The following is a 24,160-nucleotide window of genomic DNA, read 5'->3' as shown; positions in this document are numbered from 1 at the left end:
TGGAGACTTCCCATTAAATGTAGCATGAATAGATACATTTAAATAACAGTTGTTTTATCACTGCATTCATCACCATAGTTTGCAATAAACAAGACAAAAGCTTCACAGGAATGAAGTAAACACAATGCACACATATGCATGTGCGCACACACACAAGGCATTAAGCAAAGATTACTGAAGCTACGTGATGTTCATGTTTATTTTTAAACGCTCAGACACAAACAAAATATGACTGAAAAATGACCAACTCATGAATTAAATAAGGATCTTACCTACATTACAAAAAGGTGGACGAGGGTTCAAAAGTTTTTAAATTTTTAAATGAGCTTTTAAAGTTATATACACAGGGTAGGGCAATTACAGGTTTATACATGTTCACAGGGAAAATAATACACTAATAAGTAATAATACATGGATAAGCTCTGTGTCTCATGTACTCACAACTGTAAACCTACTTTTGCCTATCCTGTATTTGCATTGTTTTTGTTTGTTTAGATACATGATATGGAGTAATGAAATAATCAGTTCTTTAATGTTACTGCAGCTTTTTCATTTAAAATACCCAAACCCAGAGGCTGTATTTCTACTCCCTTCTACTTGCAAAAATGTGTTACTCTCGCCTGAATTCTGCTCCTCCTTTCCCTGCAAAAACACATAGATGCAATCAAACTGGGCTTTGAGGGCTTGAATTGGACAATGTAACTTGCCTCATCTATCTATAAAATGGGGATAAATCAAAATTCCTTCAACTATTATGAGGAACAAACCAAAAATATATGTGAAAGTGTATTTGGTAAAGCCTAATTTTTCCATAATCACTTACTGGTTTCCATGTTCTCCAGCCTTTGATACTGACCCTGCTGTTTCAAAAGCCCCTTTAACTCATAGACATGGACAATCGTGGTGACTACTGGGCGGGGGCAGGGGGCAGCATTTAAGGGGACTAAATAGTAATGGGGAAAAAATACAATAGAGATCAAATCAAAAAAATAAAAAATATATAGTTTAAAAAACAAAACCAACAATAGCCCCTTTATGTAACCAAGCTTGTGAAACAAACTGCCATCATATTCTGTGCTGGGATTCTCTAGACCATTTCCAGTTTGCCCTAGTGGCTATCCTTATCTTCAGAGTTTTGTAGCCCATCTAAACCACATACCTTGCCTGTCTCCTAGAACTGGTGATCTGGGTGCGACCTTGTTATCAACACATATTCCTTCTTTACCCCACTCTAACTTCCATCTCATCGTCTCTGTCCTCTAGTTTCACACACTGCCAGCTCAGACCAGGGTGGCCAACAACAGCTGTGCCTTGCTAGGCAAGAGAGGGTCTCTGGGCAATTATTCCTCTATACCCAACATTTTGGTTTCTAAGTAAGAACCAAAAAAAAGAGAGATTTTTTAAAAAGTAGAAAAGATGGCATCATTGAAAGAGTTTTCAAGCCTGTTTTCTGCAGGGAAAAGATATCCCTTTTTGTAAAGAAATCAAAAATATGCCATAGTTTTGAAAATTACTGATCCTAGTTTGTTTCTCATTTGCTTGAGTTCTGCCAGCCCAAAATGAAAGAGGGGCGAGTAATTTCAGGTAGACTTATTCTATTACAAGAGAGAAAAAGACAGTTCTACAAGAAATGTACATAGTTTGCTGTCTTGGGAAAATATTAGAGAAATGTTTAAAATGAATACTAAGTGAAGTAAGTCTTTTAAAAATACACTATTTTAAGGCACAGCTCTGGACTTCTTCACCACATGTAAGTTAACTGCTACGTGTAAAGCAAAGAGAGAATTCATATACTACTTTATTAAGGCTCTGAATGTATCTGTACATATTTCAAAACTAAAACTCATTAAATCAATAGATTACTCATAAAATATTCTACATGTAAATATTTCTGAAAGCATTTTTGAGCTTCTCTGAAAGTAAGGTCTAACTTACTTTTTAATAGAGACAGTGAATAAAAGTCAGCAAAACCCAAACCCTGATAATCCAAGTAGGCTATATATAACTTGTTTTTAATTATTTCTCCTGTAGTAGAAAAAGACTAAACCTGTGTAGCAGAAAGGACATTGCCAGAACCTCAGGGTCTCTTAAGAGAAAGATCTTCTCTGATTCAATCCAGTTCTCCTTCTGATCAAGAATCAAGACTGTCAGAAAGGAGAATTTACAGTAAGTCATCACTTACCATCATCGATAGGTTCTGCAACTTGAATCGGAATGACGTATCACGAAACCAACTTCACCATAAGTTAACTGATATAAACAAGAATTAAGTTCCTAAAGCATCTCAACAGCATTATAACAAAATAATATTGAATGAAAATAACATGTTATTTGAGGACCTGCTGTACTCTGCAACCACCACCAAAAAAAAGGCACTGAACTGTCAAAAGTCCCAGGCTTTGGGGCCAGAATACTGTTTGTCTTCAAAAATCTCAGTTCTGCTCTTTTTTTTACTATGAGAACTTGATAAAAGTAAGTATAAGACCCAGCTTCCTAATCAGCAAATCATGATACCAGACCTATCCCACGTGATTGCTCTAAGGATTAAATGAAAAGAACACACGTTAAGCATTCTATATTAGCACCTGGCCCTTAGTAAGTAACAATTTCATTGGTATGCATTATTACTATTGTTGCTCACTAGTAATAATCTCAATTTTTAATTATCCAGTCTTTCTTCACTCCTTACAACTGTGCTGGATTCCTTGTAAAGTTTCAATAATAACAGACAAGAGGCATCTAACTTTTAAGAAATTCTACTTGCTAAACAGGATACACTTAAGGATTCAAGTTGTTTTCAGTTTTGGATTTTGTTATGTTTTGGTAGGGATATGGCTAGAGAAGAAAGAATTATGGTATTTTTAAAGACAATACATTTTGCAAACATGTATCTCATCTTATAATAACCCTAGGATTTCTCATCATATAAATTTAATCTACCTAAGATCATGTAGCAGATTAGGCACAGACAAGAAAGAGGTTTTATATGCCAGTAATAATTGAGACTTGTAAAATCTCTCAAAAACGCACCCCTAAATTTAAGAAGATGATCTTGGTTCACAAAACTTTCTAGTAAAGGTTCGACATAATCAACATGATGCTTGAGGTATTCAGCTTTCTTTAAAGGTCACACCTATTCAAACTGATCAAAACCAATCTTTCCTAGATTGTAAGATCCAACAAGACCTAAGAACAAGGGGGCACGACTACCAACTAACTCCCTTCTCTACTTATTCCTAGTACAGTGGCTTTCGAATCATGTTCCCTAGCTTTCTAGCAATCTCAAGGGAACTCTTAAAAGCACTCATTAAGTGACAGTATTACTCTGCAACACAATACCATGCCACATTGTCTTTCTTTAGTTACATCAGAAATGTGGTTAGCAAGAGTGTTGCCTTTCCCTGTTAGTTTTATTTAAGAATGAAAAATAAAAAATATTTCAAGAAAAGAAACAAGTGGTAAATAACCAATAAATGCAGGGGGAAAAAATGCCTTAACTAGCAACTCTAGGAGGAGAGAGTTGCAAACACATTCTCAAATTTCCTCCAAAGAGAAAAGGCTGGAGATCACACTGATGGTTAAGGGAATGTCTAGAAGAGGTACTTTAGTATCAAATAAGCAAATGTAACCAAGAATAAATCTAAGTATGGGGCCACCAAAAAATAGAGAAGGTACAGAGAGGAACTTGCTTTAAAAAGGGGCTGTTCAGAGGTAATTCAGCTGCAGGTTATCTGGACATTTTCACTTGCTTTCCTCAGGACCCTATTATACCTGAGAAATCTACAGAGCAAGTCCGACGTACATGTAGGGCTTATGTGGTAATATTTGTACTTATTAGTCTAGATTTTCCAAGTGTTAGATTTATTAGATCTACTCAGATCTTAATTTAAAAATATCCTATAAAGTGGCTTTTAGCCTAGGAAAAAATGTGTAAAGTAATAAAGCACAACTCAAAAGTGAAATCAGCTCTTCAGACATCACTAAAATCCATATTAAATGTAAAAGTCTAAGACTAAAGGATCACAATTCAAATTTTAGTTCAAATTTCACCTCCTTCTTGGAAGAAGAAATACCTTTAAAAGATAACATATGTTCATATATACTTCACTTTAAGTAACAGATACAAACAATAAATTCTGAGTAACCAAGTTCTTGTATACCGAATTACTTCCCACACAAGCTCAGAGATGAATTCCAAGAGAAAAAGGATGGGAAGAACAATATCAGTTTCATTAGTACAGCCTTTATGGTTTTCAAAATACTTTCACAAAACATCATTTGATCCTTATGTCAGTTCTCTGAAAAAAGAGAAGACTTTCAAATCTAGTCACTTAACTACTAAGTGCTAGCTACCAGCTAACCACTAACAGTAACAATAAAGTGAGGAGCCATCCAGCTTTGCCCAAAATTAAAAGGTTTCTTGGGACACAGAACTTCGGTGCTAAAACAAAGAGAGCTGCAGGCAAGCCAGTATGGTTGTTCACTCTGGTAAAAACTAATATGGCATTGACATTGTTCTCAAGGAGCTCAAAAATAGACCAGTGCTGGCCCATAAACAATCATAATTATAGTTCACAATAGAAAAATAAAGAAATTGAGACTAAGAGGTTAGAACTTTTATAGTGATTTGTTATAACTACATTTTAAAAATATTATTCTACAATAGATTGAAAATTTAAGAGGAAAATGTTCTTTACCACAGATAATTTGAGAAGTACTCCTAGACTATATAAGATAGAATTAGTTTTATTACACAGACATATAAGAATTTCTCACACAGTTCGACGTAAATGCTTCTGAACGTTACAGTTTTGAATCTGAAAAAAAAATTTGAACAAGCCAGCCATGTAGTAACAAACTACAACGTATCATTTAAGAAAGATGATTTTTTTAATGTTATTTGGAGGCTGTTTATACTGTACACTACTTAACCACATGAAAAAGTAGTCTTTCTATTTTCTTCTAGGTTATAATAGAAATAAAAACTGATACCTTGTGATCAAGAATCAATTTAATCCCTTTGGAAAAAGGAGAACAGGAAAAAAAGACAGAAATCTGAAGATACGGAATAAAGATTTCCTGAAGCAAGAAAATGGCTTGGACATGAAGGGAGGGCTATACAAGAATATAAGTAAATGGCCAGAAAATGAGTACCAAAACATAAATTTAAATAAATGGCATTGTGTCATTTTAAGAAATTTGTCTTATTTTTTAGAGATGCAATATAAACAGTAAGTGGTGAAAAAAGCCAGTGCCCCAACTGAGAAGAGGGGGAAGGAGTTGGGGACGGGAGCGGCAGCAGCCTGGGCACCACCCCCACTGCCACCTGCACAAGGAGCCACAGCCACGGGCAACGACCTCAGCGACTGTTGAATCCTGGTAATGGGTATGTAATATGTGATTCTCCTCTGGAGTAGGTTTGAAATTTTCTTAATTAAAAAAAAAAAATCAGCGAATTAGCTAGAAAAATTTACATTTCTGAAAAATCATTTTAGGAAAGTATTTTATTTTATCTACAACTCATTAAAATTTAAAAATAAAACCCATTAACTTGTATTCTTGGACAGATTTTTACAAAGTGCCAACAAGGGAAAGGCTAAAAAGTACTTTTAAAAGGAGTATCAGGAAGCCATAGAGATGTAGTTCAAAGTTAACTACACAGATTCACAGTGTCATATTTTTAGCTTTCCCCAAGTTAATAATAATAAAAGCCATCGGGGTAGCAGACTTGTGCCTTTAATGATAACTTAAGAGCCTTTGGCTTTGCCATATCAAGTTTAATTTCCCAAAGTAGTCAATTAGAGCTTAGTGGTATCCTCTTCAGTGGATAAAGCTTGAGGATATCATGGAAGCCCTCTCTGCTGCCTTCCTTTCCACTCTGTTACCTATGATTTTCAAGAAGTTCATAGTTTTTTGTTTTGGGGGTTTTTTGTTTGCTTGTTGCTTCCTTTAAGAATATCAAAGATCATGACTGCTAAAAAATTAAAGGAATAATGTACTATAATAGTAACACACTTAATGCAATCACTATCACAAAAAAAAGAACTTTTTCAAATTACTGATTTCTTGATAGACATGAACTTAGTCACTTACAAACCTTGTTTTCTAAGAATTGAAATAATAAAAGTGAATTTAAAAATATTCTTCATTTAAGAGAAAAATAAACAATGCTGTAACTATTTTACTTCTTTCATCCTTGAAGTGACATCAAAGGGCTACACCATACCACCAACTAGAAAATAAAAATGCTTGATGTATAATATTTAATCCATTATTTTTTTTTCAAATAATACCATTCTCCAATCTTTTCTAAAATAATAAGGCCATATATGACGAATAATTTTAAAACCAACCTGAATCTTCTTTAAAGATTCTATCTTACAATCTTTAAAGACATATTAATATTATTTTTCTGTAACACTCCCTCCCCTCACAAGACTCCAAGCAATCAACCATCATTTTAGCAACCAAAATCCTGGAAATCAGGCTTAAAGTTGATTCGGTCTAGCAGATACCTGACAATGCATTTGACTCTTCTTCTGGAGAGAAAGAGGATTAAATAAAGGTAATTTCTAAGACGTTAAAAAAACCTCCTAAACAAAGGTCCCAAAGCAGAATAATTTTTAAAAATACCTGTGTTGGAAATGGAGAAAATCATACACTCAATCCACTGAAGCAACTATTAGCATTCACTGAAATCTACTAGTAGGCAAGTACCAGCAGACTAGAAACTGATGATACAAAATGAGTAAGCCTGGATCCCTATCTTAAGGGAAGCTCAAGTAACCTGACACACAATGGATGAAGGAGAGTTGGGAAAAAAATGGCATTTCCTTCAATGGTCAGTACAAAAAATAAAATACAGTAGTTTCTTGAACACTACCAGTTTGAACTGTATGGGTCCACTTACATGCAGATTCTTTTTCAATAAATACTGTAAGTGGTATTTTCTCTGCCTTATGAATTCTTTAATAAAATTTTTTCCTAGCTTATTTTATTATAAGATCTATTATAAGACACATACAAAATACGTTATAATCAACTGTTTAGGTTATTATTAAGATTTATGGTCAACAGAAGGCTATTAATAGTTAAGTTCTGGGCATGTCAAAAGTTATACACAGATCTTCAACTGCATGGGGCGGTGGTACCAATAACCCATGTTGTGTTGTTCAAGGGTCAACTGTACAACAAAAGTACGCCACAATGAACTATTCTAAAATGACTATAGAATTAATCTCATTTAATATTTTTAAAGTTTCTAGAATAATAAATATTAACATCTAATATGAAGATGTCGCAGAGAGGTCAAACTTAACAAAATGCAAAAGATAAAATAACTTTGAGAGACTATACAAAGAAATAAAAACCTATAATGAAGCTAATTACAATATAACAGAATTCATGGATAATAAAATGTTCTCTCAGTCAGAATTAACTTCTTAACTATGTTTTATTGATTATACTATTACAGTTGTCCTGATTTTTCCCCTTTTGTCCCCCTCCACCCAACACCCCCCATTTCTCAGGCAATCCTCACCACTGTTCATGCATGTGAGTTCTTTGGATACCACATTCCCTATACTGTACTTTACATCCCCATGGCTATTCTGTAAATACCTTTATGTACTTCTCAATCCCCTCACCTCTTCACCCATTCCTCCGTATCCTCCACCCGTCTGGCAACCATCAAAACATTCTCTGTATCCATGATTCTCTTTTCTTCTTGTTTGCTTAGTTTGTTTTTAAGATTCAATTGTTGATAGATACATATTTTTTGCCATTTTATTGTTCATAGTTTTGATCCTCTTCTTTTTCTTAAGTAAGTCCCTTTAGCATTTCATATAATAATGGTTTGGTGATGATGAACTCCTTTATTAGTTTTTTCTTGTCTGTAAAGCTCTTTATCTGCCCTTCATTTCTAAACGATAGCTTTGCTGCGTAGAGCAATCTTGGTTGTAGGGCCCTGCTTTTTATGACTTTGGCTATTTCTTGCCAGTCCCTTCTAGCCTGCAAAGTTTCTTTTGAGAAACGGCTGACAGTCTTACAGGAACTCCCCTATATAACTAACTTCTTTTCTCTTGCTGCTTTTAAGATTCCCTCTTGATCTTCAACCTTTGGCATTTTAATTATGAAGTGTCTTGGAGTGGGCCTCTTTGCATCCGTCTTGTTTGGGACTCTACGCTTCCTGACTTGCATGTCTATTTCCTTCACCAAATTGGGAAAGTTTTCTTTCACTATTTTTTCAAATAGATTTCCAATATCTTGTTCTTATTCTTCTCCTTCTGGCACCCTCATGATGTGAATGTAGGATGTCTTGAAGTTGTCCCAGAGGCTGCTTATACGTTCCTCATTTTTTTTGGATTCTTTTTTCTTGTTGTTCTGATTGGTTGTCTTTTCCTTCCTTATGTTCCAAATCACTGATTTGATTCTCAGCTTCATCCACTCTACTGTTATTTCCCTGTAAATTGTTCTTTATTTCATTAGTGTATCCTTCGTTTCTGACTAGATCTTTTTTATGCTGTTGAGGTCCTCACTAAGTTCCTTGAGCACCCTTATCACCAGTGTTTTGAACTCTGCATCTGCTAGATTGCTCATTTCCATTTCATTTAGGTCTTTTCCTGGAGTTTTGATCTGTTCTTTCACTTGGGCCATGTTTCTTTGTGTCCTTATTTTGGCAGCCTCCTTGTGTTTGTTTCTATGTATTAAGTAGAGCTGCTTTGACTCCATACCTTGGTAGTGTGGCTTAATGTAGTAGGTGTCCTGTAGGGCCCAGTGGCGCGGCCTCCCCTATTTATCACCCAAGTCAGTTACTCAAGGTACCTTCCTGTGGGCTGACTACATGCTCCTCTTATAGTTGAGCCCTGGTTGCTGTTGGCAGATCAATGGGAAGGCTTTACCTAGGCCAGCCAGCTGCAAGCACTGGCTTTGACCTCTGGCCACCAACATCCACCCTCCATGGGGGATCGGCTGTGCAGAGCCAGGGTGGTGGTACTCCAGGGTGGTCTGTAGTTGTCCACTGGTTGTGCTGGCCCTAGGATATCCTGGGTGATGCAGGCCAAGGTCAGCCCCTACCTGTGTTTTGCCCAGGGCCACACTGCCTGAGCGATAAAGCAATCTGAGATGGATGCTACTTGTGCTGAGCTTGGCGATTCCCATGCAAAGCCAAGCTGTGAATCTAGGCTGCCCCCTGCTAGTGCTAGGCCTGAGGCTCACTGAAGTCAGCTGTTGCTTGTTTGATAGGATTTAGGAAGTTGTGCAGCCTGAGCCAAGATTCGCCATTCATATGGAAAAGCAGTTTGGGTGAGCTGCAAGTTGGGTTGGGCAGAGTCTCTAGGGATCTCCAAGGTGGGTCAAACAGTGTTAGCCAGTTGATAGTCTCAGATACAGCACCATCCTGGGGCTCTGTGGGGGGAGGGTTTAGTAAAGGGACAATGGACTCTGCTCACCTTGATCCCAGGCACTTCAGTCTCTCCCTGTATGCCACTGGTGCCTTTCAAGCTGCTACCCCAGTATTGGAGCTCAGAGGGAGTAAGTCTGAGTAGGTGAGTCCATGTGTGGGTTCTTTAAAAGGAACTGCTTGGGGCTCCAGAAGTTTCTTCTACAGATTCAAACCCTGCTGGATTTTGCAGCCAGAAGTTATGGGGACTTATCTTCCTGGCTCTGGAACCCTAGGTTGCAGGCCTGGTGTGGGGCTGAGACTCCTCACTCCCAAGGTACCCCTCTCATATTTTTATCTACCACACATGGGTGACCAGTTTCTTCTGTGTCTGGTCCGCTCCTACCAGTCTGGACAGATGTGGTTTCTTTAATTCCATAGTTGTCAGATTTCCATTCAACTCGATTTCGTAGTTGTCAGACTTCCATTCAATTCCATTTCTGACAGTTCTCAGTGATGGTTGTGCTATATTTTGGTTGTAATTTTCATGCCATTGTGTGAAGAGGCAAGCCATGTCTGTCTATATTTGCCATCTTGACCAGATGTCCCAGAATTAACTTCTTGAAAATCCTCATGGTATGAGAATTCTTAAACAAGAAACTCATAATCTTATTTTTCTTAATCAGATCACAAGACAATCTATAAAGCTTCATAAATATGCTTCACAAACATTCACTAAAATACAAATATAGGAAACAAAGAACCCACTAAATGGGTACCAAAGCCACTTCCCTACCCTAAATTGAAAATAAGCTATAGTTTTTAATTGTTTTTTAAATTATTGAGGCTGAAGTATACAATAGTGAGGTTAAAATAGGAAGGAAAGGAAATATGTAACTCCTGGGGCCACCTCCCTTAGCTCATAGATACTCATATTTGCATAGTCATTCAAGTTTGATTCTGAAAGCTGCCTGAATATTTCTGACATTGGCATAAATGCTCACACTTAGTGAGTCCATGAAGTTTTAGGATGTCAGCGATCCACTCTTAAAGGACATGGAAAACTATGTTTGTAAATATATAAAATTTTCTGGGAATAAGACCATGGTTTTCATCAGATTCTTCCTTTGACATCTCTCTTTACATTTGATATGATCAAAGAAAGGTTAAGAATCAACTGCTAAACAGAATTGTGCTGCTTTTGACAGCCAATAAACTTGAAATTTTCTCTATCCTTTGAATGAAGCATTGAATACAAGCTGTGGACTTCTTTTGAAAGCCTCTTTCCACTTTATTATTGGTTACAGTGAATTCATTCACCACTCATCTGAAGGTCCATTCTCAGACTTTGCTTATATACCTTCTGAAAATAGATTTTATAAACCAAATCTGTACCTATTAATTTCTATAAAAAGCTTTGCTTTTTAAAAAAACATTTGTTACAAAATTCTAGTTACTAGTTTTACAAATTAATAGGAATGCTTTGTGGTACTGTGGCTCCCTGGTCTCTTACCTGAGAATTTGGCTTCCTTAGTCTGTATTCCATAAGCTTCATGATGGGAGGGTCATTTTAAACCCCTTTTGGCAGAAAGTCTCACACTCTTTGGAGTCTGTGCTGACAATATGCCTTTCATTTTACACTTTATGGCACTTTATGTGTAGCACTACTAGACATCTACCTTGGCAGTAATAGCTCTGACAGCACAAACAACATTCTTTTTAATCTCTTCTTACCCAATATCATAAGGGTTACAAAGACCACATGGTAATACACATAGCTCAATGATAAAATATAATATATTTTCATGACACTTAATATGTATGTGACCAATTGTCTAAGAAGCAACTGGCAAAAGAACAAAGGTGGAAACGAGTGACCCAGATGTCCAGCAGAGGTTCTGAAAAACATATACAGTACAGGAGTAAATCTACATTATATCTGAATTTCAAATAAGGCAAACTCATAAATGAGAAGGGATTACTATACTCATAAAATAAGAGTGATCTGGAAAGAGATCTGGTAGTCATTATACACTGTTTCCTGAAGAGTAACATTTCCAATGTGCTGTTATATTCAGAAAGGCCAACTGTAATAGTGGCCATTAACAGAAAGCATATTGGAAACAGAAAAGAAAATACTACCTAAGTCTATTTCTTTTGACAAGAACCAGACAATGCATGTATGTGAAAATAAAATTATTAGGAAGGTATGGGGTGGAGGCCTTCCATATGAAGGTGAACTATAAAACTTTAGAATCTTCAGCCTGGAAATAATGCTGAAAGATAACTGGCACAATATGCACAAATTTCTAAGGCAAGACGCAGGGATAGGGTGTGAACATGAATTATTTCACAAAAAAATAAAATGGAATAACAGAAACAATAGAAATTTAAGAAAAAAAACATCTTGATTGAAAGAAATAATTTAGAGTGGATAATATCGAAATGCTCTGTATTTGTCACAGTAATTCTATGAGGAAAAACCTTAAATTTTTCAACAAAAATTTATGGGTGAAAGATTAGAGTGCAAAAATGTCCTTCCCGTATTTAACTTTAAAAAATAAAGCCTATCCTTCACTACCTTGCTCACTGAAGCCACCAAGATTCACCCACTTGGCTAAAGCTCAATCAGAGCCTGTGCACAGATGAAGGCTGTGCACTGTAAAACTCTAGATGGCTCCATTTTTGCATTTGTTTTTTAAATCCTGACCTGAAGATCTATTTTATTGATTTTAAAGAGAGAGGAAGGGGGTGGGGGAGAAGGAGAGACAGAGAACCATTGATTGGCTGCCTCCTGTACATGCCCCAACCAGGAACTGAATTCTCAACCTAAGTATATATACCCTGACCAGGAATCGAACCTGTGGCCTTTAAGTGCATGGGACGACACTCCAACAAACTGAGCTACTCAGTCAGAGCTCCATTCTTTCAAATCCTTTCCTCAACTCAGCTTCTCCCACATCTAGCCCATGAGAAACATTTGTTGAGTTTGCTCTCAATGTATAACCAAGTCCCATTACTTCTGTTCACTTCTTCACATATCACACTCCACTGAGATACCATCTTCTTCATGGACTTCAGACACTGACTCACAACTGGTCTGCCTGCTTCTACTCTTGCTGCACTACAGTTTATACAGTTTATTCTCTACATAGTCACCAAAGGGCCCTTTAAAACCACACCTAAGATTATGTCACTTCTCCTAAAAATTAAATAAATAAATAAATTGATTTTGGCAAAAGTATCCTTATATATTAATTTCATATTTAATATCTGTGAATACAAAGTTTATTCCAAGTATTTCTTTAAAAACCCTCAAGCAATTACTGGAATTCACAACTATTAGGAGGATCCAACTTAATATGAGGTTACAGAGGGTGTTAGTTACACTTCCAGTTGTAGTTGTAAATTGTAAAGCTTATAGCACCCACAAGATAAACATGTTTATGAAAACAGTCATTCTCAATAAATATAAATAGTGAGGTCTAGAACAAAATGTCATTAAATATTAAGTAGTATTTCTAGAAAACAGAACAAATATGATGATCTTTTAACAGATTTGTAAATACATACTTTACAATGTCACCAAAAAGTGAATGACATACAGAAGAAACAAAGTAAAAGTAAAGGGCATAATTAATGACTCCTTTACTTATAACAAATCACTTTGGTATTTTAACTAATTGTTATCAATTTGGGGGACAAGATTCTACGACCTGCAATTTCACAAGGATGTATAGGGGAAATAATTTCATTCTCAATAAATTATTCCTATCTACTACACAAATCATGAGCTATAAAAAGTATTACTTTTTTCCTTGGTTTATATAATGATGATGTGAATGAACATGTAGAAAAATCAATCAAAAAAGAAATCTTGTCACAGTAAGCTCATCTAGGGCAAGGGACTGGTTTAAGAACCAGCCAACATTCAAAGATAAAATGCACTGGCCATCAGTTATATCCAACAGCAGTGCCTGTGGCAGCCCACCAGGGTAAATTCTGGCCTGGGCTCTCCCCAGGAAACAAAGTATCCACTACACCGCATTCTCCTCATCTTCCTCTATCGCTCCACTATAAATGAGGCACAAGAAATAGACAACAAGAAATTTAGCCTCTGCTATAATGAAATTACCTCACCAAAAAGCATGTATTAAATGTCTTTAACTTGATAATGTAGTATATGTTGCATAAAGTACAGTCAGTTGCTGGTTATATATACCAGTGAAGAGGAGCAATGGAAAATCAAAATGGACAGATCATCACTCAGCTGTTTAGAGTCATGACCGCAATCTGCACAACAGTGAAACCTGGTTAAAAACCAGAAAGGTAACGATAACTTCGCTAAGAGATAATGGGTCCATCCAGTCAATTCAGGACTCCCAGACAGGGTTCCCCACAACACAGCTGCCATCATAGGTGAAAATCTGGGCCCTGACTTTCATTGGACAGCAAAGAGCTCCCATGTGGGTCAAAAACAGAACTAGAATGGCACTGCAGTTAATAAGCTGAGAAGAAATGTCTATAAAAAAGTAATCTGCTTTGTCATTAGGGAATACAGTTCTTATTTATGCCCCTGAAAATGTTGGGTATTCTTAATCTACTAATTTTTGAAGGTGATGACAACTAATTAATTTTTACTGTACTTTTTTTGGACCTGAACAAAAAACTTTGATGTCAAAGTATTAAAACTGTTTTAAAATACCTAAAAATTGAAGGGCAAATCTTAAAGGAAAGTATAAAAAAAAATAGCATTCATTATTTAATGGACCCGATACTACAGCACTAAATAAAATCTTTTATTCAGTGTAAATCACTAAATTTTTTATTCAAAAGTGGGGGGATTTCATGACTAATCCTTAATAGTTCACCTTTTGCCTGGTTTGGATTATATGTTATAAATCTAGAAAATCTTAATAAAAAGCACCTTAACAGAGAAGTAGTAGGTAGGGTGAGGGAATAATACCTTCTTTCTAAAATGAGCTCATTAATTCCTTAGGATTAATAATTAAAAATCCACCAATTTTGAATGTCCATGTAAAACTGCTGCTAGTTCCAGTCAAGGACATATTAATAAACATAAAAAGTGGCCTGAATTAAAGTGTTCTTTATCCAAGGTTAGACCCAGTGTCTTCTGGGCTTCATCTTTATTTTGGATAAATTTCCAAATACACACTATCTAAGGTAAAAAAACAAACAGCAGAAACACATTTATTTAACTGCATCCCTTACAGAAATAAAGCAGATTTTTAAAACATACTGATAACCTCTTATATTTATGTACAATGTTCATTTTATGCTAAATTTATTATCCCCAATCAGACAGGTCACTTTCAGACTGTGTACAAGAACAATGTTGCCAGCTTTGCTCCTCCAGAATTTTCTCTTCCTCTATTGATCCTGCATCATCTACACCCATTTAAAAACTAGAGGGGAGGGAAAAAACCACCTTGCGAAAAATAGAAGCCATAAAATCACCACACAATTAAAAAACCATTTCTGCCACTGTGACTTAGTTACTTTGGATTTAACTTCTCGAATCTCCGTTTCCTCATCTAACAGAAATAGTCTGAAATAACCTAGTCCAACAAGTTCTACATCTATACCTCGCCAGGGCCTCATGACCACTTCTTAAAGTTACAAATCAAATAAACAGAAATTTTCATTAAAAGATCATTTCCAACACAAATGCACAAAGAATAAAAGCTCTGTAGAAAAACAGCAAACTAGAGCTCTTCAGGGAAGCAAGAAGAAACAGACCAAGTAGACAATAACAGCAATGTGGATAAAAGTTTAGTTCCTTGAAGTGGGCTTAATTATTCTTTTGGAGCATAGTACATGGCAAAATAGCAGGTACATCCATTAAGAGTTTTTAAAACACAGTCAAAAGAGAAAAGTGAGATAACAAAGTTTTTGTTTAAATGACTATACATCATGAAACTTACTCTTATACAATTTTAGAAACAGAGTTAGAGCTAGAATGAGTTCAATACTCATTTTACAAAATGAGGGCACTGATATTCAGAAAGGCTGATCCAGAACTTTTTCTGTGTTATTTCTAATTTGTCATTAATGTCACCTCCTATAATTTCAAATTAGTTTTTCCATGATAGAAATGAGAATCAAGCAAGAATCATTATCGAACTTAAAACTCAATCCCTAAGTTGAAAATTAATAAGACTGAATGCATACCCATGTTTCTGTAAGAGTAACTAGGATCAATTTAGCAAGCTTGCTAAAATCCAGGGTGATAAGCAGTGAATACTGTGTATGGTGGGAGAGTGTATACATGGCTGAGTGGACAGAGAAGACCTTCCATGGAAATGTCTTTAAGGCCAAGCCCTCTAAGATGAGTAAGAGATAATGAGAGGAAAAAAACCATTTAAAGCAGAAGAAACCACCCGTCCAAGGGCCTTGAGAGAGAAAAAAGAACTGTAGAGAAACTATAAATAGACTGAGATTAGAAAGACGTGATTAAAAAGGCAGGGAGAACCAGATCACAGAGGTACTTCCAGCCCATCAACATTTGGATTTTATTCTAAACCACTGCATTAAGGGAGGTACAAGAAGATTTGCATTTTGGCTGCCATTTAAAGAACAAATTAGAGAGAAAACTATAAAAAATGTATTCTGTAATTTGGAAATCACTATTTTTCCTCTTCAAATATTCAGAATCACATCCTGGGCCTCATAAAACAATTTGTAGCAATGAACAGCACAGTTAAGAACTTCTAATACTAAGTTATTTAGCTGACATGATGATGTTCATTTATCAAATACTGAGGTGATAAACCCCAAAACAACAACTTTTACTTAACGAAATGAGTTCTGAAAAATCCAGGAAAACTACATACATTTACTAGTATTTTTATAAAAGGCTAGAAAAAAATTATCAATGAATTCATCGCTACTGGTTTCAATCACCTGAATTAGCAACACTTCATTTCAAATGTTTTCTATACATATTTAACAAAAATTATGCCATAAGGTGTAAGTTCTTAAGAGGAAGAAAGACACTGTGCATGATGAAGACAAGTATTATAGTTATAATTATTTGATACCTACACATCTCTTTGTCTCTTATATACTATATAATCAAAAGTTACTTAAATACCTTTCCAAAGAACCTCTTATTCTGCCAGCGTTAGATACAGAACTCTTCTAGAGAGGAAGCAAAATAAAGTTCTCATACATTGTCAAGGACAAAAGTAGGACTAATCAAAAGATTCCCCCAAGAAGTCCTGACATCAACTAACACTTCACTGATAGTTCAGTAAAAGAAAATTCAGTATATACAGCCTTGATCTTTGTGAAATGGCTCATCTGTCAGGGATCTTTCATTTGCCATTCAAAATGACTAACATAAAACATGATAAAAACTGCACAATGCAGATTTTCACTTAAAGTTAACAATGTAATTTTATAAGTCTAAATCAATGTATAGCAAACACTATTTACACATACAAATTCAGTCTCTGAATACATAATTCTATAACATCAAGATATGAAGGGAAACACTCTTTAAAATAGTCTAAAAGAAAAAAATGTTTTAATTTTCTGGCAGTTAGGATGGTTATAATAAATGCTTTAAGAATTAGTCCAGATAAACAAGGCTAAAACTACCTTAAACAATAAATAATCAAAAGGAGTCCTCAGACATTGGTTAAAATAGTCCTCTCACAAATTTTTACATAATTTCACCTTTACCATTCTAACAAAGTATTTATGCTCTAATACTGACTATCCTAATCTTCAGCCAGCAATATTTTCAGGCCGATATTATTATTCTCATTTCCCTGAATAATACCCATACTCCAGGGCCATTTTCCTTCTCATATTCAATATCATGCATGCTTGTATCAAGGTTCCTTTCTTCATATCCTGTCACAGTATCAATCACTGCCTCCTGTCCACTCAATCCACTTTTGATTTATCAGCCGCCGTCTTTCTGGACTCCATAACTCGACCCAAACCATTTTAACAAGACATTGACAAATAGCACCCAGTATCACATCAACCTGTTCCACTTAGTAAACTACGAAACAGTAACTGTGACATCTCTGCATAAGTATTCCATTCTATTCCCCAGACTGATGTATATTAATGAGGAGATGGTATTTGAAATGCTTCTTCCACATCAGCATCTAATATGATCAAATTAGGAAATGGGATGATTTATTAAATTTTGTAGAGCTGAAATATTTCTTTATATCGCTATATGTGTGGTTTCAGAAAGTGAGCTGTTGCTTTCAATTTTTCTACTGAGGATGTGCCTGCATTTCACAGACGAATTATTGTCTTTAAAAAGATTGCAAGAAGGCAAAATGTTATTAAGCAAATGCTCAGTAAAACAAACTAAATCAGTTTTAAAATTCCTAATTTAATGTAAATCTTGGTTGTTTCACTGAAATTCAGTTTGTGATCTTATTAAGTCATATTTGCATCGTACTGTCTTGCTGTAGGACAGTTTTAAATTTATAGCATTACCAAGCAGCTTCACTTCTTGACTTTTAAAATATATCCTCAATAAAATAATTGCTCTATAAGCACGCATTTTGTTCTTATTTTCAGGTATAAGACAAAATAAAGATCAATGGGTTAATAAAAGAATAAAATAAAAATACAAAATCAACTATTTGGGTCACTTCTACAATTTTCATAATTAGATGTTAAAATGTTTTTATTAAAGTACTCCCCAACTAAAGTTCAAGAACTGTTTCATGGGCAATTTAAACTTTAAACAATGAATTCATTTTTTCACTATATTTGTTTATGAAAGGAATATTTAATATGTTCACCAAAATTCAAACTGAAAAATGAAGAAAATAAATGTAAAACTCATGTTTTCCATAAACAGATTCTCATCTTACCTCATCTTCTATTTTCTAGATAGCCATATATTCCAGAAGTCAAACTCTGCTCATTTTAAAACTACAGGATTTCCAAGTACGAAATCCATATTTAAGTGTAAATGTAGGCTAACCTCAGCATATTGGGCTTATATATTCAAGTTTTCTAATGGAGCCACCAATGATTTTTTTTTTGGCTCAGAGACAAATCAAAAGAGTATAAATAAATGAACTCTGAAGTAGCTCTGATTTCACTCATTGGCTAAAAAGTACCTATAAAACTCAATAGAGTTATACAATGCATGAAATATGTGAGGATGAAAACATTACAAAAACAAGAAAAATACAGATCCCCCAGTAAAGAGTTCATTGCGACCTCAGATACTTAATACTTAGATTTTATTATGTGAATAAGGATCACCTGTTAGGTTATTTTTATGTGGAGTAATAATCTTACAATCTGAAAGATGCTAATCTAACTTTTAAATTAAAAAAATTCAACATTAATCAAGTTGAAAAAATACTACATTGTTAAAATAAGGCACCATCTTTCTCTTTAATACTTAGAAAAGGACATCAGAAAAACTGATAACAACAGGAATGCTGTCCTTTGTTCCCTAAACAGATAATCAAGGCATGGAGGAAATGAGAAATAAATATTTTAAAAATTTGTAAAACTAGTAAAATATGGTAAAATAGAAGCAAATTCACAAGTATATTGTAGTATATAAAATTAATAATTAAAATAGTATTTTTTAAAACCTCAACAGTGTTACTGGCTTCTACAGTTTACAAAGTATTTTCAGTACGCTATTACTAGATAAATGGATTTTCAAAAATTATGTTACTCTCTCTTTCCAATTAATAAATATTTCTTACTTGTTCTTGTAATAACACATTCTTAATAAAAATTTTCCTAATTTTTCTCTAATATCTCTAATCATGCTCTTCCTTAACATTCTACACACTTGCAGTGCACAGGATACAATGAGTAGATTTATACTGTCTCAGCCGGTGTGTGCCTCTTCTGCGTGTGAATACAACAATGCGTGCGTGCGTGCGTGCGTGCACTCGTGCACGCGGTGTGCTTATCTTATCATCACACTCAGTCTAAATGCTTCTTGAATAGAAACCTATATATTTGATAGCATTGAAGTGAAAAGAAATCAGAGATAGGGCAATTGAAACATTACGTTTTATGGAAGAGGAAAAATAGTTACAATTCATTAATTCCTTCAAATTTATCAAGTCTACCAATAGCTATGTACACAGACTTTTGCAGCATGAAGGAGAAAAGCAGAAAATGAAACAAAGCTGTTCATTTAAGAAATAGCTGATTTCAAATGCCATTCCTTGTGTTTTCAAACTATAGCAAAATAGTCTATATATAATAACTGTTTATAAATGAGATAAATACCAGATATTTCATAAACATATTCGTAATTACTTAAAAAAAAAAACTTAACATCAATAATTGAAATTAGAAAGTATTATTATTAAAGGTTCCTACTGAGAATGTTATGTTCATACACATGTAGTAAAAGGATGCACAATTCTAAGGAATCACCTACGACAATGATTACCATACATCACACAATTTTCAATTTTACTCTTGAATTAAAATCAAAATATATCGCTATTAAGAAAAAAAGTTCATGCCAAAGAGCCCAGAGAGTCAATAACACCAGGAAATATTTGTCTAGGAATGCCTAGCTCATGACTCAATCTGTAAAAATCCTCAGTGTCAGCTACATTCAATGGGTCATTTGGATATGGTATTGTATATAGCATTATTTTAGCTCCATGTGAGACAATAAAATCAGACTGACTGTGGAGTCTTCAATCTATAGAACTGACTAGCAAGTTTAAAAATCAAATCAAGAAATGAGTGAGAATAAAAAAAAGATAAATGTGTATCAGAAATAGGCCACAATCACCTCAAAAGATAAGAAAAGGTATTTTGACTAAAATCAACACTTTTTTCAAAAAAGAAATTATCAGCAAACAATAAATTAGAAGGTTCTTCTTCAGGGCAGTCACCAAAAACCTACAACTAACTTTAAATCTGAAGGTGAGACTTTCCATCTAAAATAGAAAAAATGGCAAGAATGCTCAATCTCACCACTTTTCTTCAACACTAAATGAAAACTCTAGGCAGTGCAAAAAGCCAAAAAACCGAATAAATGATGCAGTTTAAGGAAGAGAAGTAAAACTCTCATTTTCACATAATATAATTGCTTTTGCAGAAAAATTCTATGGTATACTCAAAATATCTACTAGAATTAATGAGTAGCAAGGTTACAAGATTTGAAATAAATATATAGAAACAAAATATACAGTGTGCAAATTATAAAATACATAATATATAGTCAATAATATTTTTATATATTGGCAGCAAATTTTTAGAAATAATTCCTTTTTAAATAATATCAAAAAAATTAAAACAAATTTAGCAAATGATGTGGAAGACTGCTACACTGTAAGCTACAAAACATTGTTGGGAGAAATAAAGAAAATCCAAAATAATGGAGAGAGAGAGATCGCGTTTGTAGATAGGAAGATTCGATTTATTTTGTTATGATGTCAACTCTCCTAATCTACTGATTCAATTAACTCCCAATAAAATTTCCAGTAGGAATGTTTGAGAAATTGTTAAGCCAATACTAAAATTCATATGGATATACAAAAGTAATTCCTGATTTTAAAATGTAATGTAAATTATAGTAATCAAAACGGTGGGGTACTGGTATAAAAAGAGAGAGAGGTCAATGGAACAAACAGACAGCCTAGAAACAGAATCACTTTCACACAGTCGATTGGTATTGACAAAGGCACCCAGATTACTCTGTAGGAAATTAAAACTTTTTTTAAATGGTAATATACCACCATATGAAAAACAAACAAACAAAAAAGATGAACCTCTACCCATGTCTCATACCAACATAAAAAATCACCTAAGATGACGTCAGCAAGGTGGTAGAATAAGAAGTCCCAGCTTCCATTTGCCCTACAGAGAGAACAACATAAAAAATAACAGACAGACCAAAATATCTTTATGAGAACTGCCACCAATAAAAATGCAGTACCATAGGCAAGCGCAAAGCCAAAAACGGCCACAATGAAATGGATAAGAGCCATCACTTTACCTGTAACAACCTCTCCCCAAAGCCAGGCACAGCTCAGCTTGGCTGTGGCTTCTCCTTTGGAGGGTGTAGAAGTAGGGAAAAGTGGAACATGCACCCCACATTCCAGCTCTTCTCTTTTATTGTTTATGCTATTACAGTTGTCCCAATTTCCCCCTTTTGCCCCCCACCCCAGCACCCCTTCCCACAGTCAATCCCCATGCTGGTGTTTATTTCAATGGGTAATACATGCATGTTCTTTGTGTAATCTCTCTACCTTCTTTCAACGATTCCCAAACTCCCCCTCCCTCTTAACAGCTATCAGTCTGTTTCTTGTTTCTGTGTCTCTGATTCTGTTTTGCTTCTTCGTTTATTTTATTCCTTACGTTTCATTTATATATGAGATCATATGGTATTTGTATTCGTTGCCTGGCTTATTTCACTTAGCGTAATAGTCTCCAGTTCCATCCATTTGTCACAAAAGGTAGAAGTTCCTTATTTTTCACTGTTGCACAGTGTTCCATTGTGTACATGTACCACAGTTTTTTGATCCACTCATCTACTGATGGGCTCTTAGGCTGTTTCCAGCACTTGCCTATTTTAAACAGCTGCTATGAACACAGAGGTGCATACATTATTTTGAATTGGTGTTTCGGGATTCTTTGGATGTACCCACAAAAGTGGACTCACTGGGTCAAAAGGCAGTTCAACTTTTAATTTTGTAAGGAAACTCCATACTGTTTTCCAGAGTGGCTGCACCAATCTGCATTCCCACCAACAGTGCATTAGGGTTCCCTTTTCTTCATATCCTTGCCAGCATTTGTTGTTTGTTGATTTATTAATGATAGCCATTTTGGCAGGTGTGAGGTGGTATCTCATGGTGGTTTTAATTAGCATCTCTCTAATTGCTAGTGATGTTGAGTATATTTTTCATATTTCTATGGGCCATCTGCACATCCTTCCTGGAGAAGTGTCTATTAAGGTCCCTTGCTCGTTTTTTAATTGGATTGTTTGTCTTCCTGCTGTTGAGTTGTATGAGTTACCTATATATTTTGAGATTAAATCCTTGTCTGATATATCATTGGCAAATATGTTCTCCCATACAATGGTTCCCTTTTTGTTTATTTTTTTTTCTTTGTTTCCCTTTCCTAGGAGATATATCAACAAAAATATTGCTACATGAGATATCTGAAATTTTACTGCCTCTATTTTCCTCTAGAATTTTTATGGTATTGTGACTTATAGTTAAGCCTGTTAGCCATTTTGAGTTTATTCTAGCATATGGTGCAAATTGGTGGGTGGTCCAGTTCTCTCAACGCCATTTATTGAAGAGACCATTTTTACTCCATTGTATGCTCTTGCCTCCTTTGTCAAATATTGATTGACCATAAAGACATGGGTTTATTTCCAGGCTCTCTATTCTGTTCTACTGATCTATGTATCTGTTCTTATGCCAGTACCAGACTGTTTTGATTACAGTGGCCTTATGGTATAGTTTGATATCAAGCATTGTGATCCCTCCAACTTTGTCCTTCTTTCTCAAGACTGCTGGGCCCATTTGGGGTCTTTTTGGTTCCATATAAATTTTTAGAATATTTGTTCTAGTTCTGTGAAATACGTCTTGGAATCTTGATAGGAATTACACTGAATCTATAGATTGCTTTGGGTAGTATGGCCATTTTAATGATGTTAATTCTTCCAATCCATGAACACAATATATTCTTCCACTTATTTGTATCTTAATTTCTTTCCGCAGTGTCCTATAGTTTTTAGAAGACAGGTCTTTTACCACTTTGGTTAAATTTATCCCTAGGCACCACACTGTTTTGGTTGCAATAGTAACTGGGATCAATTTCTTAGTTTCTCTTTCTGATAGTTCATTATTGGTATATAGAAATGCCACTGATTTCTGAGTATTGATTTTTGTATCCTTGCAAAATATACAAAAAACTCCTAAAATTCAACAATAACAGAATAAACAGCCCAACTAAAATATGGGCCGAAGACCTTAAGAAACAACTCAACAAATAAGATATACCAGTAACATATAAGTATATGAAAAGATGTTCTACATCGTAAGTTTTCAGGGAAATGCAAACTAAAATAATGAGATATCTAAAAACCTATTAAAATGGCCAAAATTCAGCAACACCAAATTTTGGTGAGGATGTGAAGTAATAGGAACTGTCATGCACTGCTGGTGGGAATGCAAAATGGTACGGTCAGTTTGGAAACAGTCTGGCAGCTTTCTCACAAAACTAAATGTATTCTTACCAAATGACCCAGCAATCACACTCTTTGGGTATTTACCCAAAGGAGCTGAAAACTGATGTCCACACAAAAATCTACACACAGATATTTATAGCAGCTTTATTCATGATTGCCAAGACCTGGAAGCTACTGAGATGTCCCTCAGCTGGTGAACAGATAAGTAGGTAACGGTACATCCAGACAATGAACTATTATACAGGAATCCCCTACTTTACGTACGTTTGAGTTACGCCACTTTGCTTTTACCAAAGATCTACATGAGAAAATAATGACTTTTATCTCAAAGCGAAATGTCCTCAGGTTTATTTTCATTATCAAAAACAGGTACTAATACATGTCCTTCATAAAAGCAAAGTGGCATAGCGCGAACTTACAGAAACTGGGGGATACTCCTCCCTTTGCACTATTATGAAATGTTTCATAGGAATGCTCTACTTTTGGATAGTGGGGAAACCTATATCGCACTAAAAACCAGGCAGACATGGAAGAAATCAAACTACGTATTACTAAGTGGAAGAAGCCAATCTGTACAGGCTAAA

At 35.0% G+C, this 24,160-nt stretch overlaps 1 protein-coding gene across 1 annotated transcript in view; it reads right to left on the bottom strand.

Moving 5' to 3' along the window:
• The window catches only part of RSRC1 (arginine and serine rich coiled-coil 1), a 315,111-nt gene that overhangs the window by 269,730 nt on the left and 21,221 nt on the right, over positions 1-24,160 (bottom strand). The gene's annotated exons all lie outside the window — the stretch shown is intronic.

This window comes from Pteronotus mesoamericanus, unplaced genomic scaffold, assembly GCF_021234165.1.
Source record: "Pteronotus mesoamericanus isolate MK-2021 breed Mesoamerican mustached bat unplaced genomic scaffold, CSHL_Meso_final contig_116, whole genome shotgun sequence".
Taxonomy (NCBI): Eukaryota; Metazoa; Chordata; class Mammalia; order Chiroptera; family Mormoopidae; genus Pteronotus; species Pteronotus mesoamericanus.
Note: the sequence above shows the minus strand (reverse complement) of the source record. Positions and strands in the feature narration are given on the sequence as shown.